This window comes from Trichosurus vulpecula, chromosome 2, assembly GCF_011100635.1.
Source record: "Trichosurus vulpecula isolate mTriVul1 chromosome 2, mTriVul1.pri, whole genome shotgun sequence".
In the NCBI taxonomy this organism is placed as follows: Eukaryota; Metazoa; Chordata; class Mammalia; order Diprotodontia; family Phalangeridae; genus Trichosurus; species Trichosurus vulpecula.
Genome location: NC_050574.1, coordinates 281,797,845 through 281,806,092, shown reverse-complemented (window position 1 = coordinate 281,806,092; position 8,248 = coordinate 281,797,845). Strand labels below are relative to the sequence as shown.

Sequence of the window (8,248 nt, the reverse complement as noted above, 5' to 3'; positions counted from 1 at the left end):
AAATAAGTATGGGTTAGCCTCTACATATGATATTATGCTATTTTTCAAAGAGGTTTGGGCTTGTTGCTTTTTGGAAGGTGGAAATGCAATTTATTATAGTGCATCTTGCTGCTACCATTAACAGGTTCTTCAGATTACTCCTTGAGTAAACTATAGCTTCTGGTTTCCCTGCATATTCTTTTTATGTGTAAAATATATGGGTTTTTTCCCCTTTCTTTCATGTAGAGATGTAACCAGGGAAACCAGAAACTATGGAAACTGAGTATTTTTTTCTCAAAGAAAGTTGAACACTGTAATCCCTCTGTCTCTATAATAAACTATATTAGGGTTCTAGAAAGTCTGCCATTTTCTTTGTTTAGAAGTATTTGCAGGTTTTACTCTTGATTCTATATCTATTTCATGAAATGTTTTTATTTCAAGAAAGTTTTAGAAGTTATTTGTAAAGGAATACCAAATTTCAAATACTAGTGATAAATTAGAATACAGGTACTATATGTAAGTGAGGTAAGAATGAAGATATCAGAGCAATTCTTATTTAGAAGATCTCACCTTCTAAAATAAATGCAATTCTGGATTTGGGGGAGAAAAATATTTTCAATTTTGCAAAAGGTCAAAAGTAACATTGATGTCACAATTTCCTTTTGTAAATGAAGAATGCTTTCTTATGGGAAGAGTGGTTGTGTATGTGAATAACAAAGAAAAGAGAGTCATCCTGCACTTTCCTACCCATCTGTCCTCTTCTGGTTCATTGTTATGGGCTATGAAGGGAAAAATAAAAGAATTTCCATGTTGGAAGGGAAATATTTTTTAATAATAACAGCTTATAGCCCTTTAAAGTTTTCTTTGTGTCTCTGTCTCTGTCTCTGTCTCTCTCTCTCTCTCTCCCCTGAAATCTTCATTTTCCCTTTTATTATCCAGTCATTGGTAGTTCTTTATGCTCTAGAAATTTTATAGGAATTTTATGTCTACTGCTCACATTAAAGTTTGCAAAACATTTTGCACCCATTATCTCCCCATAATAACTCCATAAGGAATATGCTAAGGGTATTATCCCTATTTTATGGAAAACTGAGGCACAGAGAGGTTAAATGATTCATTCACTGCCACACAGATAGTAAATATTAAAGGGAAGATTAAAACCAAAGTATGTCATAATGACAAACCCATAATTCTTTCCAATGTGCCATGATCTCATGTTACAAGATTCCTGAAAAGTGGTCCTCCAGTTCGGTAGCTTAGTGGGTACTGTTCTGGACTTTCAATCAGGAAGACCTGAGTTCAAATTATACATCAGAAGCTTACGATGTATCTCTTGGGATGTCACTTAAACTTCTTCAGTCTCTTTATTTATAAAATGGAGATAATAATAATGACTATATCTTAGGAATGTTGTGAGGATCATATGAGATTACATATGTAAAGTGTTTTATAGTCTTATAGCATATAATTGCTTGTTATTATTACTGTTATCATTAGGTCTCCATATGAAGACCTCCAGTAACAGAGAACTTACTATTAACCCTTGCATTTTTAATAGCACTAATAGTTGAGAAATTTTTCCTAAAGGGAAAGCAGCCCTTTCTCTAACCCCTCTTGTTTCTTGTTCTGCCCTCTAGGAACAAACAACAGCAAAAGTCTAATCTCTCACAGGACAGTTCTTCAGATATCTGGAAACAGCTGCCTTCCAGTCTTCTCTGGTTAAATACCCTTAATTACTTAAACAAAATCTTCTATGGAATAGTGTCCATACTCATCATTCTATTACATCCCCTAGATACGCTACAGACCAGGAATATTGTTCCTATAATGTAATACATAGAATTAGATGTGGTCAAATCAAAGAAGAGTATATCAGGACTATTATCTACTTAATTTGAGAAGTCACACTTTATAATCAAAAATACCCTAACTTCCTAGTTCATCAGTCTTCTTAATTCCCCTTATCCACTTTAGCTACACACTGAAATGACCATATGTTTGATCTTGTCATCACCTACAAGTATTCCATTACCATGTTCAAGAACTTTTTATTTCCATTATTTAATCATGATCTTTTATGTGACCATATGTCTCTATGTTCAATTCATCTTAAACTTGGTTTTCATCCTTTCCATAATCTCCAGTTCCTCCATCCCTCAGTACTATCCCAGCATTAATCTCTATTCGTGCATCCTTTGCTCCATGGTCATACTACTGATCATGTATTGCCAACTCCCAATCCTGTATTACACTCAACATCTGTCTCTTTCACTCCTATTCACATGCTGCTGAAGAGAATAGGAGGAAATTACAAAACCATGTGCTGGCTGGATCTGCTATAGATTTAATCTAATTATTCTCAAATGAGCCCTAACTACTTCAAGTCAATCCTATTACTTCCCCCTATCCTACTCAGCACAGCAGCTATTCCAATCTCTTTTTATCAGGCTTTCCATGCCACTTCCTTCCCTAATTCTCTATGAGGAGGACCTCAACTTATATTAATCCACAAAAAAACAATCAAGGCCAACCATTGAGAGCTCCCTCTTCTCCTCTCTTCATCTCTCCTCATCTCACTTCATTTTAACATCATTTTCTATTCTCTCATACTCCTTTCTAGTATCTGATTATGAGGTAGCTGTTCCGCTTGCCAAGACTAAGCCCTTTACATACATCTTTTCTTAAAATTTTATTTTTAATTTATGGAATAAAACAAGCATTTTCATAACATAGTACAATAAAAAAAAATGATTGTACCAGAAACTACAAATCTACTATGCACAAGTTGCAATTCCTTTCAAATAGAAAACAAAATTATCTGATAAGTTTCTTTTTGTTCTTCCCTCTCTCTGCCCTAGAGATGGCTACCATTAGACACAAATAGGTGTGTGTGCGTGTGTGTGTGTGTGTGTGTGTATACATATACATATATATGTGTGTGCACATATGTGTATATGCACATGTATATATATGTATATATAAAATTATTCTATACATAACTATATTTATCAGTTCTTTCTATGGATGCAGATAATACCTTTATTCATATGTCATTTATAGTTAATTCGAGTATTTATAATAGACAAAATAACTTATTGACTCAAAGTCATTCTTAAAACAATATTGCTGTCACTGCATACAGTATTCTCTGGATTCTGTTCATTTCACTCTATATTATTTCATGCAAGTCTATCCATGTTTTTCTAAAATCACCAAGCTCATCATTTCTTATAGCACAGCAGTATTCCATCACAATCACATATCACAATTTGTTCCACCATTCCCCAATTAATGAGCATCCTTGCAACTTCCAATTCTTTGCCACCGCTAAGAGAGGTGCTATAAACATTTTAAAACATAGTTTCCTTTCCTTTTATCCCTAATTATCCTTGGGAAATAGACCAAGTAGTGGTATGGCTGGGTCAAAGGCTACAGGTAGTTTAATAACTCTTTGGGCATAATTCCAGATTGCCTTCCAAAATGGTTTCAATTGGTGTCCCAATTTTTCTATATCCTCTCCAACATTTGTCACTTTCCCCTTATATCATTTTAGCCAATCTGGTTGGTGTAAAATGATACCTCAATGTTGTTTTAATCTGAATTTCTTTAACCAAAATTATTTAGAGAACTTTATAAGACTATAAATAGTTTTGATATCTTCATTGGAAAACTGCTTGTTCATATCCTTTGATGATTAACCTATTGGGGAATGACTCTTTAGTAATCATTTGGCTGCTTTTACTTGTGGGAAGAATGGCTTTTTGTCAAGTTGGCTCCTATCATAGCCAATAGTAAGAGCCCTAACTCCAGAAACTATATTTTTATAGATTTGACAAAGTTCTTTAGATATTTTAGATAATGAGACATTTATCTGATAAACTACCTATAAATTATTCCCCCAATCTTCTGCTTTCCTTCTAATCTTGTCTATATTTGTTATATTTGTACAAAATATTTTTTTCAATTTAATCAAATTGAAGTTATCTATTTTACACAGAATTTTGCTCTCTATCTCTTCTTTATTCTTAAAATGTTCACATATGCATAAGTCTGATAAGTAATATGTTCCATATTTATGTAAAATCTTGTTCTTGCAAAATCTTTCTTTATATCTAGGTCATGTATCCATTTTGACCTTATCCATGCTCAGTTTCTGCTATGTTGTTTGCTCCTGTAAATTGTATGTTTACTCTGTTACATCGATCTACTTCTCTATTTCTTAGCCACTACCAGATAGTTTTGTGCCCTTCATCCTGCCTCCTCTCATCTTCCTTAGTGGATTTCCCCCACCATCATCTCTATTGTCTCTCTAATATTTATTTCTCCTTATCTACTAGCTTCTTTTTAGTTTCCTACTAACATGTCTAGCTTTTCTCCATTCTTTAAAATATGCTCATTATATCATACTACCATGGTCTCCAGCTATATCTCTTTTCTATTCAAGCAAACTCTTTGAAAAAAAAAACTGTCTATAATCAATGTCTTCACTTCTCTTACTTTCTACTAAACTGTCTGCAGCCAGGCTTCTAACTTCATTACTTACCTGAAATTATTCTTTCTAAATACCAATTGTTTATTAATTGCCAAAATTAAATGTCCCCTTCTTAGTTCTGATTCTTCCTGAAATCTCTGCATTATTTGATACTGTAGATAATTCTTTCCTCTTGGATACTCTTTCCTGTAGTGATTTTTTTTTTGAATTCTCTCTTGACTTTTCTCTTCCTGTCTGAAGGATTTTTCTCAGTCTCCTTTGCTGAATCTTCTATCTATCTATCTATCTATCTATCTATCTATAAACATTTTTAGTAAGCACCAGGAACTATTCTAAGCACTTGTCATATGCCATTACAACTAACTAGGAGTGTTTACTGAGGCTTTGTCCTTGGCTTTCTTTTCTTATTCCACTACAATTTCTCAATTGGTGATCTCATGAGTTCCCATAAATTCAGCTATTGTCTTTGTGCAGAATTACTACTAGACTTACATGGCTATTCTTTCTCCTGGCTCCATTCCTATTCCTCTAACTACCTATTATATTCAAACTAGATATCTTATAAGCATCTTAAAAGCAATATTTACAAAATAAAATTCATATTTCCCCCAATGCCACATGTTTTCTTGAGTAGGATTATTTTTAACTGCAGAACCAATAAACATAGTATATTTGATTTTAATAGAACATATAAAATGTTGATATGTTTTTCGAATCTATGCAACATACAATGGTGTCTTTGAAACAATGATAGTTAATCACTACTTTTCAAGCACTTTTCTTTGAAGAATGCACTTAGCTTTGACCTGTATTATGTCTTCCTAAATTGCATGTTCTCCTGATTGTGAATAAAACATTTATTTTGTTATTTCCTTTCACATTTTAAGTAGCATTATACTTAATATGAAAACCTAAACATACAGAGTAACTAAAGTTTGCCACCCTACACAATAGGAAGGATCTGCCCTTTTTCAAAAATGTAAACAACTATGCTTTTGGATATTTTCCATTAAACCAGGAATGAGGGGTAGAGGGAGAAAAGAGAAAAAGCTGACATCATGAAGAAAACAGTCATTTATGCAAATTAAGGTGTTTAAACTGTAGTATCATCTGAAGCCCATAGAAAGAACTTTACTTTTAGTTCTGATAATACCATACTTCAAAGTTTTGAAAAGACTAATATTTTACTATACATGGTGGTTCTTTCCTATTTATAGAAAACATCAAACTGGAGAAAATAAGAAATGTATCTATCTGTAAAAATGCAAACACCTTAGTCACAATTTGCCTTATTTGGTCTCGCAAAATATTGTCTTGCAAGTACAACATTAATTGCAAATTAAGTATAATCATGAATAGTATAGTAATATTTTACTCTGACTTAGACCGTAACTTATTTTTTTCTGGATGAAAGAAGTATTCTTCAATGGCACTGATAAGATCATCTAGTTCTTTCTTTAGCTGTACATGGTCACTGTTTCCAGGAAGCACACAGGCACACAGAATATTTGATTTGGGGCTCTCTTCCACTGGTCCTCATACTTGCCACGTCTCCATTTGCAAAAGTAAAAATAATCATTTGACTGCTTTTACCTGTGGAAAGAAGGGCTTTTTTGTTAGGTTAGCTGCTATCATAGCCCATGGTAAGATCCCTAACTACAGAAATCTGCCACAATTCTTTGAGTAAGTGCTCTTTCCATAATTTGTAAGGTTTTCAAATAAATTTTTGATATTTTGGTCATAGCAAATAAAATACAAAGCCTTGATAATATGATAGCCATATTCAACATAGATGGCTTTTACTTGCTACGCCAAACACAAATTCTTAGTTGCTAGAAAACTAGATAATTCTGCACTTATAACAGCACTGCTGTCACCAACTTTGTCCAAAACAAAAGAATGACACACATATCCTACAGCTTCTTCAAATGCAAATAGAACATTTCCCCCCAGTCTATTAGTTTCTTGGCTCAATTTCCTATCCACTGAAAATCAGTTAATGTTTCCCCAAAATGAAAACCTTCTTTTAAGGCAATGGCCCTCAGGATTTTTGAAAATAACTGCTGGATAACGTGTGCTGTCTTTAAGAGCATTTCGATCTTGATTCTTTTCCTTCCAACTGGTAAAGAGCCACCAACCTAAAAGAATCCCATCTCATTTCCAGAAAGCACTTTCTATTCTCCACTTTCTTGCTTTTCTGCTATTGCAAGTCAATCAGCATCTGGATTATTTGCTAAGATAACTTTAACCTGGTTTTTTTTCAGCCAAAGCAAATAATCATGTCAAGACACCTTTATCTTTTTCAGGACTTGGGTATTTCACTGTTGGAAACTCTGCATCAGAAGCTTTTTGTTCAGGAACAGCAGAAAGTCAAATGCCTTGAAAGCAGACTGTACAAAATCATGGCCTACTCCATAAAAGAAGTATGGACAAATTTCACTGTTGATGATTTGTTCACATTTCTATGAAAGCAATATTTCATTAAGTCTTTGAAGTAATCATTATTGATTGTAGAGTATAGATCATGAAGGGGTTGGTCATTATTAATTATACTGTCCCATGACATTTTAGTCCATGGTTCCTGATTTTCTTCAATGGCTTGAGAAATTCCTTTGTCATAAGGAGAAATGAAGTGAGCACCATGATCCCAATAGACCTTGTAATCACTGTCCTGCTTTGGGTCATGAGAGGCTGTAACCATGATTCCTCCACAAAGATTCAGATTGAGACAATATAGAGCACAAAGGAAATTGGTGTTATATTAGAAAAGAGATGCAGAGGAATTCCATGACTGATGCAAACCTTTTCCTGCTACCTCACTGGATGTGTGAGCTCAAACATCAAATTTCATCACCACTCCTCTTTTCTTTAGATCACTGAAGGTTTTTTTTTTCCCAACTATCTGTACAATCCATGAGTAAGTCATTCATCTGTGCAATTCCTAATCCTATCACAATTCAAAAGTCAGTCATTCAAACTCCATCTGGGAACCAAAACATTTCTGTAGTTCTTCTTTATTATCATCAACAATCATTTGTTTTATCATTTCTAAAGTCTTAGTATTCTTGTTCCACTGAAGCCACTGGGCTGCCACCTGGTCCAGCCATGAGTCCCGTCCTAGCACATCCCCCTCCACTACCATTTCTCTTCTCTGTGACTTTGTATTTGCTGTCCCCAATATCTGGGACTGTGTCCACAACTTCAGACTCAGATTATTTAACTTCCTTTAACATTCAGCTCAGACACTGCCTTTTCCAGGAGGCCTTTCTTCATCTTCATAATTGCTAGTGCCTTCTCACCTAAAGCTATCTTCCATCTGTAACAGTTAAAATAAGATAGACTGAGGCACAAAGTTTTAAGAACAATCAATTTATCAGTAATGTGCAAATTTACCAATAAATAGGATCTCAGCTTCCTCAGCAAGGCTCAAACCCTGAATGAGAACAGCTTTCATTTATAGTGTTGGGGAATACAGTACAAAGACCAGGACTTTGTAGGTGGGGAATAAGTTATTATTGAATATAAGAGATTATCATCATGAATGGCAAAATCAATTACTGGTTACAAAGCTGATTCATGAGGGACAATATGATTGGTTGGAAATTGGGAATGAGGGGCTAGCAACAACCCTTCCTTCTCTCTTATGACTAAGAAATGTTCCCTGTTTGAGTCTATCTGCAAGGTTAGAGATAGTGGACCAGACTACTTTGGATAACAAACCAGACATCCTTGAGGGATAGCTTGGTGGTGTAAAGATACTAAACCAGACTCCCTGAT

At 34.3% G+C, this 8,248-nt stretch overlaps 1 pseudogene; it reads right to left on the bottom strand.

The window, feature by feature from the left end:
• Window positions 1-5,842: 5,842 nt before the first annotated feature.
• Window positions 5,843-7,613, bottom strand: LOC118837018 (annotated as a pseudogene).
• Between the last annotated feature and the right edge of the window lie 635 nt (window positions 7,614-8,248).